Source organism: Dermacentor variabilis, chromosome 11 (assembly GCF_050947875.1).
Source record: "Dermacentor variabilis isolate Ectoservices chromosome 11, ASM5094787v1, whole genome shotgun sequence".
Lineage (NCBI taxonomy): Eukaryota > Metazoa > Arthropoda > Arachnida > Ixodida > Ixodidae > Dermacentor > Dermacentor variabilis.
Genome location: NC_134578.1, coordinates 72289281 through 72302187, shown reverse-complemented (window position 1 = coordinate 72302187; position 12907 = coordinate 72289281). Strand labels below are relative to the sequence as shown.

The following is a 12907-nucleotide window of genomic DNA, read 5'->3' as shown; positions in this document are numbered from 1 at the left end:
TTGCGAGAAAAGATCGGAAGGAAAAGAAACACCTGCCGCCAGTCCGTTAGAGAAACACCGGCACACGATGAAGGGCCGAACAATGAGCCGCAGCGAAGAAAGACGGTGCTAAGTGAAGAGGGAACGAAGCAGACAGGCAGAGCAGTGAAACAGAGCTACGGAGAAAAAAAAAGGGAAGTCAGGGAAACAAAACAGTAAGGAGCGAAAAGGGAGAAAGAGGGGGCGCAGGCGTATATGGGCGCAGTTCCGATTAAGCGGCGCGGCCGAAACAAAGGCCAATCAAAGGCTGCCCTCCGGCAGCTACGCGGGAGGTTAGGGATGGGAGAGGGGAAGCGGGAGTATAGGGAGGATAAGAGGAAGAGCAGGCCGTAGAGGTGGCAGGGCGTCACCGCCGCCGGCTCCTCGGAGAGCGCGTTTCGTTAAGTGCGCCTCGGAGACTCATCACCACGATTTGCCAGGGATCGGGCACGGAAGAACCCGGAGAGGAGGACTGGAAGAAAAACAGAAACGGGATCGAGGGGGCAGAGAGGGAGAGAGCGTTGACGCGACAGGTCTCTCCCCTGTCCCGGAGGGAAAAAGAAGGAATAGGGGAGGCAAAGGAGGAGTGACGAGCCGGGATGCAGAGCGAACATCTCACGGGCCTTCAAGAGGAGAAGTCTTGACAGATATATCGCCAGAGAGGAAATGTGCAAGGGTACTGCAGACGAGGAAAACGGCAAAGACGGTAATGGAGAGAGACTAAGGTGCGACGAACGCTGGAATTGACCCAGAGATTCACGCAAAAGAAGCAAACAAGAAAGCGAGAGGTGAACGATTGAGCACCCAAAGGAGTTCGGCCCCTCAGTTTCCATTCTTCCAAATGAGTTCGCAGCGTTTGAAACGAACTTTATTTCCTTTAGTGGCTATAGATGGCGTGCACTGTCATCCACGCCGATGTAGTGATGTATAGCTAACAGGGAGAAAAGCTGCACGCTATCTCAATCACCTCATCTTAACCCACCGCGGTGGCTTAGCGGCTATGGCGTTGCGCTGGTAAGCACGAGGGCGCGGGATCGAATCCCTGCCGCGGCAGCCAGATTTCGATGGGGGCGAAATGCAACGACGCCCGTGTCCCGTGCTTTGAGGGCATGTAAAAGATTCCCTGGTGTTAAAAATACAACCGGAGTTGCCCCCTACGAAGTGCCTCATAATCAAATCGCAGTTTTATCACGTAAAATAAATAAATAAACAATATATCCCTCAGCAGCCTTGCGGACACTGACTAAGGTAACAACGGCTTCGTGTCCTTGTACACACCACAGGTAACGACAGCAACGGATCAAGTCGGGTCAGCAGGTAAAAATTCCTTGGTCTGGCCCACGGAAAAGCGAAAACTCTCTGCACTAGAAAGAGAAGTTTTGCAACCACGAACAGTAACAGGCTTCAACAAAGCTCCGCGCCTGGGGCGTGGTCTAGCGCTTAGACCAAAGCTTGCAGGTCACTAATCATGCCGCTCTCTATAGTTGAGACTAACAGGAATAAGTGGATTCTGGCAGGCCATGTGACGCGTAGAGCATTTAACCCGTCGTCCTTTAGGACGAAGGGATTGACGCGAAGAAAACCGGAAGACGCGTGCAGACAAACACTGCATGACGTGCGATGTGATGGGATCGCACAATATGGAGGCGTTAGATTTTCTGTGACGCAAGACACGTGTAAATTGGAAATAAGTGGGAAATACCTTGACTCTGTAGTTGAACTAAAATATAGGCTGCTGCAGAAGGTCACAACAATGATGACAAACCTCGTTGCGGCGCTGTTTCTTCGGCGTTGAAAGCAAGTAGCTGCCGTCCGAATAAATAAGCAGAACAACGTAGCTCAAATCCGATGTATTCAAAAACCGTTTTCTTGTACGTCTATGGCACAAACGAGAGAGAAAAAATATGGTCAGGAAGCGCTAGCCGAATATCCGACAAACTTTATGACTCAGGTTCACGGTCAGCACTATCTTGCGTCAACGCCGATAACTTCTCCACATCGAGCGATAATGCGAAGCAAATTTCCGCAAGGCACGACGGGGGGTCAGCGTAGCGCGTCCTAATAATACTTCATGCTTGGAAACACAGCACGAGAACAGGACTTGGGCGAAATGGAGAACGGGACGCACAGCTCGGCTAGTCGGAAATAGTTCACGCTTGAAAATACAGCACCTTAGCCTCTGCTTCCATAGCCTATTTTCCCGCTGTATATTGAACTGTATATTGACTATTTCAAAATAGTCCAGCTGTCCATCCTGTACACGCGGTAATACAATGCGACGGCGTTGTATTAAGAAAACGACTTGATCGTCTGGATCTAACCTCTCCTTGCGCATCAATGCGATTCGCCTTCCTAACGAACTGCCGTCGCTTACACATGCGACACGCTAGAAGTTCGATGCGACGTGTGGATCGTCGCATTCGTGCAAACGACAGCTTCTGCAAAGCGCGCAAGTGAATGCAAAAAGGAAACCGACACCCTTTGCGACGACGCCTTAATACTACGTAGCAACAGACTGCTCGATGTTGCACAATGACAACGGAGAATGAAATAAGTGCCCTCAGATGAACGCGCTCGGAGTCGCTTTCATATATTTACAAGGTGTCGAGACTTTAATCAAGATAGCAGCGAGGAAGGAGCGTTTTGTAATTATGCCCCCTGCGCATGTATGTGAGGAGCCAAGCTAGGGATAAAAATCGGGGCCTGCCGAAACAGCGGCGCAAGGCGAGAAAAAGTTTAAAAAAAGGGAAGGAAGAAAGAGAAAAGGAAAAGCAAGCGACACAACAGACCATTCGAAAGACAAATCAATTCCAACATGGCGGAAATATTCCCAGGCCTCGCGCCGCTTCACACGCGTGCGGGCCACAGAACACGAGGCCGAGGTCGGTAAAATGAAGCTGTACTGAACAGACGGAAACAGTTAAAAGCACAAAAATATCGGGCGCCCCTTCCAAGAATCGATTATTAATCTTTCGGGTCGGTCATTAAATAACAAACCACAAAGATGGCCACGTCCCTTTCGCGATAGGAAACGCGAAACCAGTCTCGCGAGAAGTATTATTTTCCTTTTCTGAAGCGTATATGGAAGGCATTACACCTCTGTATGCAGGAAAAGAAGTAGTGAATGTTGCGCAAGCGCGAGAACATTCAAAGTGTCGTGCTTGGTCTATGATGATGTAGCGCTTTCCGGACGGCCCTCGGGGGCTCGCAACTCGAAAGGCAACAGCTGCGACCGTATATACGAGAGAAAAGCGGTCGAAACTTCGCCTCGCATTGGGCCGGAAGTGAATTAAATAACTCTGGACACGCACGGGGTGTTTGGCGAGAATCGGCGAGATCGAGGCGACGGCGCCACCGCATTCATTTAGCGTTGATGAACGCTGTGCAAATGCTGTGGCGCCGTCTGCTTCCTGGAAATCGACACTTTCTTTCTCGCCGAGGTGCCGTCTCTCTAACAATGGCAGCGTCGAAATAAACGATAACAACTACAAAACATCGCTTATCCACTTTGTCCTCACAGTGAGATGTGACTAAGGGGCTGATTTCACCATTCAGGCATTCCTCGCGGCCACGACACAGAGCGACAAAGACGAGCCAATCAGGATCGAAGCGAAAAAAACCTGAGCACGCACCGCCATGTTATTGCGCAATCACAGTAACCGGCGCAATCCGTTCCGCTAAGCTTACTGGAGAACGGCCGGGTTACAATTGCGCTATCTGCCATAGACAAGTTCGAAATAACATGGCGCAGCAAAAAAAAAAGGACACCCTATATATATGTTGCGCTTTTTTACGCTAAACAACAACAACAAAAAAAGAATCGCAATTACTACACCCTAAAAAGCGGAAACTCTTAACAAAAGCTGAATACCCTACCTTTATATGTGTAATTGGCTATCTTTGTACGAAAGCAAGAAGAATACCTAAATAAGGCGACAAGCATTCCGACACATATGTCCTCAAATCCCTGAACAAAAGCACTTGAGAAGCCTCCCAAACTAGACGTTGCGTTCTAAATGCAACATTTCGTAACTATTGTTCATGTGCACCGTAATTATTGAAGAAAAAAAAAGTGTTTCGAAAAAAGAGATCCCTAGGCAAATAAAGGAAGATAAAGTCTCTATACTGATTATATTTCTACGCATTTGCTTGCCTTCTACGAGCCGATAAATAAACCTACAAGAACGCCCGAAGATTGGACCAATAGATTCAGGAACCGTCATTCCCATATAGCAGCTGAACGATCGCGCGCAGCGCCCTCTATAGTAATTTCGGTATAAGGAGCTCTGGAGGTGAGAGCGGACACAATTCGCGAGAAACGAGGAGAAAGGAAAGCTAGGGAAAGAAGCGACAGATTGAGACTGGCAATAAAAGGAAAGGACGACCCGAGCGGGGCAGTTGGTTGTGGAGTGCGAGGGAGATAAGGGGAAGGGGGAGTCGCTCGCGAGACAGCGTCGACGCCGAGGAGCCCTGATGAGGATTGATTCCCAATAAGGCGAGCAAAATACGGCAGCCGCCGATGGAGCAGACGACCCCCGCGGTGCAGTTAGCGTCGTCTGTCGACGCCGCTGGCGGAGTCGCGGCGCGTGTGTTGCCCGTGTGATGCAACCGCCCGAAGACGAGGTGGGATATGCGTCGACGGGAACGGGAGCGACCGAGAACTGCTGCTCACTCCCGATTCTGGGCCGGGATTGTGTAACGGTTCTATTCGAATACCGATCCTTGTCGCGCTTCGTCAGTGGTAAGAGGGGCGCATACGCCTGCGTTGTCGACGGGATCAGCCGGCCGCAAGCGGTGGACGATAAGACGGTATTAAGCATGAAATGATTTTAGTTCCCGCTGTCGGCGAGAATGAAGTGACCTGGGGCTAAAAGCCTGAGCCGTTACCCCGGTACTCAAACGAGAACATCCGGACAAGTTGACAGAACGAGATCATCCGGGCAACCAGTAAACTTAAGAAAATGCGGTCCCAGGCCCGGAAGCCATTGTACAGGACTGTATTACATATGCTAGTTACTGCTCAAAGAAGTTACAAAAAGTATCGCTTCCAAGTTCTACCTAATGTTTGCTCACAATTTCACTCAAGCTGCAACTTCTAGTTCGCTGAAGTTTTACTTGTCATTTCCAATAGCTACGTTCAAAAGGCAGATACAGGGCACCATGCACTTCATGGTCATCTTTTGGCGCCGAGACAGGGTTACCAGTGCTGTTGAACGCCAGCGGTCCGTCAGTTCCGCGGTGCGGGTTTTGCGTCAACTCGAGCGATGGCGCCACGCCGCGTGGCGCCAGCTTCATGCGCTTATGTTCCGGCTGGGCAGTGCGCTCCGACTCCCTGGCGTCTTTTACTGCCTGTCGTGTTGCCTTCAGCCGGTTTTCCTCTAAATAAGCAGCGTCCATATCGACCAGTGCACAGTATGGCCTTTTCGGTTGGATTCGATGTTCATAGAACGCGAAGCTGAAGCTGTATGTATGTATGTATGTATGTATGTATGTATGTATGTATGTATGTATGTATGTATGTATGTATGTATGTATGTATGTATGTATGTATGTGTATGTATGTGTGTATGTATGTATGCATGCATGCATGCATGTATGTATGTATGTATGTATGTATGTATGTATGCATGCATGTATGCATGTATGCATATACGTACGTACGTACGTATGTATGTACGTATGTACGTATGTATGTATCTACGTATGTATGTATGTATGTATGTATGTATGTATGTATGTATGTATGTATGTATGTGTGTGTGGGTGTGTATGTATGTATGTATGTATGTATGTGAGAAAAAACAACAGACTAGGAAGTTGGAAGTGAACAGGAGACGCCCGGATAGACGGCCTCTCGCTTTCTTCATCTTACCGTACACGCGTGCCTGTGGGCGTGTGTGTCGAGCGATATCGCGCACACGCGTTTCCGGCTGCATGCAGACGCCAAGAGAGCACGCGCCCGGCGTCGAGCAAGCAGAGCCGGCGCCGGCAGGCACTATACCTAAATATACGCGCACTCGGTTTAGGCGCTCGTCCACAAACACGGACACACCGACGGATACAAGGCGAGTATAGGCCGAATCACGAAGGCGCCTGCTCGCATTGTGAGCCCCGTGCAAACGCTGGACTGAAGGTCCCGGTTCGGATTGGCCGCCGGCGTTAGCACATAGTATGCTACACAGTCGCCGCGCGAGAGATTGCACTCGAAGAAAGGGCCCGGTCAGTGAAAGGAACGCAATAGATAGAAAAAAAAAATGTATGTAGCAGAGGTTTTCTGGTTCTGGTGTAAACAGGAGACGAGAAAAAAACAAAGCGAGAGAAAGACCAGATGAACGGGATAAAGCGAGCGCGCGAAGGCATATATGATCCCGAGATCACATCGCGCGAGGACTTTCCAACGCTGCTCGAGGAGGTTCGTTCCCTACGAGACGAGCTTACCCTCAGAGCGCTGTTGCCGCCGGGAAAGCGAGGCTGCATCTTGGGTTGCCCTGCGTCTTATCTTTTTCTCGAGCGGGAGGCGCATGATTGTGTTTGCACTCCGCGAATAAAACCGGACGTACGTTTGAGGCCTCGCGGCTTATATGAAAGAAGAAGGAGAAAACGAGGAGGCGGTGGAGGTTGAGAAAGGGGGGAATGTCGGGTACCTAATCCGACAGGCGAGAACTCGGAACTGCATGGAGATTTCTTCGGGCACACTCGGACGCTCGCGCGTGGTCGAGAACATTTCTGGCGACGAGCGCCAGAAATGTTGGAGAGACAAAAGGCGCAACGACGAAAACGCGAAAGACGAAAAAGAAATGCGCGATAGACGAGGTACTTCGCATTGATCTTTTACACAAACTTATCCGCGTCTCTTGACCAGCGCTAGCTTGGCGCACGCACGCGTGTGTCTTTCGCGTGTTGATAAAATGGCCCAAGGGAAGGTAGTGGGATGCTTTTCGGACCACACGGACGCCATGCGGGAAGCACGTATTGAGCCAAGACTGAAGAACGCTGCAACTAAAAATACTGACGCGCAACATGAGGCGATGTCCTCATCTGCGTGACATCACACTCTTCGCCCTTGCGCTCGTTAGAGAAACCTCCAAAAGCATGAAACGGCGGCGCTACTGTAACTTTCGATGGAAGAAAAAAAAAAGTTGGAAAAAAATAAGCTGCCGAAGTAAGCTGCGTGGGAGCTGGATTAGTACAATCACGATAAATCCAATTGACATGGGTTTGGCCGAATGACAAGACAGTAAATTCTATTGCGATAGCAACTTTATGGTCACTATAGGCGCATTTTTGCCGACGGCGTCACAGTGAAGTTTCGCGTAAAGTCCAAAGGCGATAAAATCGGCGCCGCGCGCTGTATGTGCGACTGAAAGAGTGCGAGGGTGAGCTGGCGATGGCGGCTCAGTATCGCGCATTATTATTATTATTATTATTTGTTTTGAACACATATACACATATATACAGTTATCAGGAAAGGGAAAGCGAGGAGCAGGCTGGCAACTGCCACCGGAAGGGGCACAACGCCTGCCTACTCTTCTGAAGGGAGGTGACAGCAACAGAGAAATGGAAGATAGGAAGGAAGGGAGGAAAGAGGAAAGGAAGAGCAACAGGACAAATCTAAAGACTAAAGTAGAACACAGTACACTAGCACGTTGTTCCGCCGAGTTTCGACTCTGCAGCCGGAATTAAAGTGACGCCGCATCGAACAGCCTCCACAATTATCAATCACATCCATGCAAGCGATGGAAGCGGGGAGGAAGCGCGCCGTCGTTCGTCGCGCGCAAGGATCCGGGGGTGGGCAGGGAAGCGGGGGCGTTCTACTTGGCACGGCCCGGGCGGCTGTATCTTGAAAGCCATCTGCGACAGGGACAGAGTCCGGCCGCGCGCCGTTTTCGCGGCTTAGTTCGCGGTTATGCGAGATACAGCACGAAGGTCCATTCGCTCGCTGCTGCTGCCGCGTTTCCTCGCTCCAGCGTTTGGACAGCGAGTGCTCGCGGCCAACAAGTGAGATGCGTCCATGTTTGCTCGTCCGCGCGTGACACTATGCTTGTTAATTTAGCTAGTTACCCCCATTTATACCTTTATACGGTCGATAAAGCTACTATCTTTACTTTGTATAGCTAGCTCTCCACTAATTTGCCATCGCAATCGACACTTAGCCTTTCGGAGGAAACTGCGACTTGTTAAATTATATGATTCAGTAAACATTTCTCTGCTAAAATTATTTTCAATTAATAATTCACATTTTGCTTTCTTGGAAGGAGAGTAACCGCGCCAAAAAAGCCGTCGACGAGTGTTTCAACCCCTGTGTCATGACACTTATACTAATATGGGACCCTGATCATGAGAAAGAAATTTGCGGAAAAATGAAAATGTGTTGGAGCGCATACGGCTCACACTGTCAGCTCCTGAATGGAAGCCTACCATTATAATTGAAAAGAAAGGTGTACAATCAATGCATTCTAACGGTGCTAGCATATGGGGAAGAAACTTGGAGGCTGACAAACAAGCTTGAGAACAAGTTAAGGACCGCGTAAAGAGCGATGGAACGAAGAACGCTAGGCATAACGTTAAGAGAATGAAAGAGAGCGGTTGAAAAAGGTTTACACCTTTTTAAATCACTATGTAAGGTACTTTTTTACCCGCAGAATTTCCCTAATAGATTGAATATTAGAGGATGTAGGAGACTATTAATAGCACGTAACCGTGCTGCCAATAGAGACGCTTTTTTTTTGCATCTGCCTCGAGTAGGCCCGACGACTAGCTCTTTTTACAGCACAAGTAATTTCTCCTATGTTGTCCTTGATGTCAGTGTTTGTTGGCTTCTTATGACACCAAGTACTTGCATTTCTAACGTTGTATATTCTAGCTAACAGGTTTAAATCCTTAGTAGTCAGATGACTAGTACCTAGGGACATGTAGGCATAATTTCATTTCACCGTGTTTGCTACTGAGCAAATTAAAATGTTCGAAAACTTCAGACAGCTTAGTTTTTGAAATCTCTTAATCAGCACTCACCCCTTAGGGACTTAATGTACTGTTCTCTAGATGTGATACCAAGGGCTCGACTTATCGAAAGTCAAACGGTAAAAAGTTTTCATACAGTTAAGGCTGTTATCAATGCCGAGAATCTTGAGACTCTAGAACCCCCGTAGATGTCCCAATCCATCCCAAACTGCTGGCATACCGCAATCCGCGATTCGCATACGGTCCGGGTAAACCCCGCTAGATCAGTTACGGCCGCGCGTTGTCACGTGACGGCCAACGTGCTCGCCATAAAACACGTACGAGGTGTACACGACGAACAGCATGCGCGAGGGGAAATAAGAAAAAAATACGGGACGACAGAGCGCCATTGCTCTCTCCGTTCTTCCGACACACACGGACAATCTTGTTACTCCCCGCATACGCCGCGGAGACTCCCGACTTCCAGATGCACGCCAACATCGGGCGCCGCCCGTAAATCATTCGCGCACCCTCGCCTGGCCAGCATATAAATCAAGCGGCTCGCGAAACCATATGCAACACTGCGTGCTCCCGCCTGCCGGTCCGCGGTCGCGGTGCAGACTTCACTGCCTGGCTTCTGGGCGGAGATCTGGCCTCTGTTGCAGGCCATAGGTATAACAAAAAAGAAAGAGAGAGAGAGAGAGAGAAAGAAAAGATTAACAAAACACGGCAAACTGCACGGAAAGGTCGTCGCACGTATACAGGCTTCTCGTCTCTTTTCTTTCTTTCTTTTTTAAAATCTTTTTCACGCATTCATACGGCCGCTGCCAGATCATTTTGTCAATACATTTCTTACTTCTTTGCTACCGCGAGCGGGTTGCGCTGCGGCCTACCAATAAAACAGCGCATCCATCATGGAAAGCCAATATTAGAAACGAACACAGCGATAAGCGAAAGGTAAGAAAAATAGAATGAAAGAAGGAGAAAAGAAGAAGTACGAGGTGGGGAGCGAGCCGAGCGTCGATACGTACGTACATTCGGTGCAACGAAGGTTCACCCGCCGTTACGAGCGCGCAAGCTTTTGCAGGCTGCTTCCGAATTTTGGAGATTACGCATAGAGAAGAGAACAACAACAATATATTCTCGTTATTAATTATCTTTTACGAATACAATGCTACAAGTACTTTCAAACTTTTACTCTCATCGTCGCGTAACCGTAGGCGGACGGTGTGCATGTTGCCACGACAACGATCGTGACCGGCAATTAACTGAAGTATAAACTGAAAAAGGACCGAGGACGCGCCAACCGCCCTCTCACATGGAAACCATCCGCGTGCGAAACTGACGATCCCGCCACACTCCACGATTACGATTCCCACGAAACGAAACGATCAACGCAAGGATAACGAGCAATAGCGCCAGGAAAGAAAGAAAGAAAGAAAGAAAGGGAACGAACTAAAGAATGACAGAAAGAAATGAATGAATGAATGAATGAATGAATGAATGAATGAATGAATGAATGAATGAATGAATGAATAAATAAATAAATGAAGGAAGGAAGGAGGGAAGCAAGACGAGAGAGCCGATTTCGAGACAAACTTACACTGAGTACCACTACGGCAACAGTAAGGGTAGGCAGCTGAGAAATAGGCTCAAGTATAATTAAATTCCTTGGAAATCTTCCACTCAAAAGCACACATCCATGACGTAAGAGCCACTACAGTTTTTCTAACAAAATGATAGGAGACCTGCACAAAAGACAATAAAAAAAACCATTCCCTACCGTGAAACAAGCAAAAAAGAAAACGCTGTAGGCGCATAGGCAGCCGTCATGCAAGTGTCGTTCATTTCTTTTGTGTGCGTAGGGTTCTTCCTGAATAGCAACCCTACGACTGCACTGCGGTACCTAGCGGGAGGGCTCTATGACAGCGCTGAATGGTTAACCAGCACGAACGGAGAAAAGGGTAAAACAATGAACTGTGAACGCCCTTTCCCTCCCTCCTTCCCCAGGGAAATTCGAAACTGTAACGACATGAAAGTTCGCAGAAAAAGAGAGCTGGAGAAAAGAACACGAAGAGGTACACTATACTGTTGAAAAACATACCTAGGCCGCATGACTAACGGTCTTGACGATTTAACGATAAGAAATAAAAAAAGAGAAAAAATTTAACGATAACCCGGAGCACCGACCACTCCACTCCCGCAGCAGAACAGGAGCTAGCGTACTTGAAATAGCGACGATTTCAAGAGTCGCTAAGCGATGTAGCAGCTAGGACACGTGAGCAAACAGCGGGGGAAAGGAGAGAGAAAAGGACGCAGTGTATACAAAGAGAGATAAAGATCGTTTTACCGAACTGCTATGTTTTTTCGACTCACGCCTGCGAGCTATTCATCCGCGGCTGCACACGCCACCGAAGCGCAAACTGCACGTGCTACTGCACCGCCGCGCATCGCAGCGAAGCGAGGTCGAATTATTACAACACAAAGCCTGCGATAAATGTTAAAGGTCGCAGACGGCTTCACACGCGCAAGCTGAGTGGCGCAGTCTCTTTTTTTTAAGTGTCGTATCGGTGAGGCTCCCATGGCGTCGCGAGTTTCTACACAGGGCGTATGCAGACTATCATTCGGATCTCACGGCATAACGAACAGAGCAGATGGAAATTGAAGGTAACGCAAGCGCTAGTCAATCCGAAGCAGCAGACGATACGAAAAGTAAGGCTGCGCGTAGCGCACGAAGCAGACGTAAAAGAAAGCTAAAAGGCAAGTGCCAGCCAATGCAAAGAAGCAGACGATACGAAAAGTAAGAAGGCTGGGCGTAATAGACGAAGCAGACGTAAACGAAATATTAGCCAATGCAGAGAAGGAGACGACGCGAAAGGCCCACAAGAATCGTCTCGGAAACGGCGTATATATCCAGCGCGCAGATATGTGAAACCTGCAGCTGAAAAAAAAAAGAAAGAGAAAAAGAAAACGAAGAACCGCTCCAACAAACTTTCAGTCAGCCATGGAAGGGGAACGGCAACAGATTGTATTAGCCACTTGAGGCACGAAAAGGAAAAAAAAAGATGAGGTACACTTGGTGCTGAAACAAGGCAACGAGCAGGGCGTTAAAATGGGAATAGAAAGGAAGAGAGGGGAGGGAGGAGTTAGCTGAGCAGACCGGAGGCTGAGCGGCGCAAGAGGCAGCCTTGTTCTAATGACCGTTAGTTTTCATACATGCGACAAGCCTCCCGAAGCAGTCACGCAGGCCCACCACAAAAGCGGGCTTTAATGGCCGCGCGCTCGCCGCCATTACGGGGTACCGCAGACGGCAGGGAACTATAGCTCGGTTACAAGTACACGGCGGAGGAGAGGAAGGGGAGAACGACGAAGACGAGTTTTGCGCTGGCTGCTCTTTGAATGCAAGCGCTTCCAGCGCCACCTTGCAGTCATAAAGGGAAAGCCCAGAAGAGAAACAACAGGAAAAGAAAAGAAAAAGAGGAGGGAGGGGGGGAGGCTCACCGTCACCCATTACAGTTTCACGCGTTGTTGAGGCGCAACGGAGCGCGGGCGTTGGAAAAAGCCGTTTCGCCATGGCGTTCAGGCTGTTGGTGTTACGAGAGCTCGCGAACGCAAACACTCCTGTTGCAGACGACGACGTTTCCGATTTTTGTTTTCTTTCCGTATTTTTGCCAAGAACTTTAAACGCCCCTACCTCGTCCCGTTTCCGCAAGAAAACTGCTTGGGGGAAAGATAGAAAGGGATCACACAACGTAAAACGCTATAGAAATTATGCTTTGCGAGAATTAAATCGAAAGATGGAGAAAGAAATTGAAAAGTAGACGAGAAAAAAAAGAAGAAAGCGATAACAGGGTAACCTGTAAGCCAAGGAATCAACGGCGAGCTGATGCGGTCCTTGAAGGAAAGCTGAGGAACATAACGGCTCAAAAGCAAGCGGTGCGAGATCTCG

The 12907-nt window shown here is 48.8% G+C and overlaps 1 protein-coding gene across 18 annotated transcripts in view; it reads right to left on the bottom strand.

Moving 5' to 3' along the window:
• The window catches only part of LOC142563544 (CUGBP Elav-like family member 1-A), a 571451-nt gene that overhangs the window by 81530 nt on the left and 477014 nt on the right, over positions 1-12907 (bottom strand). The gene's annotated exons all lie outside the window — the stretch shown is intronic.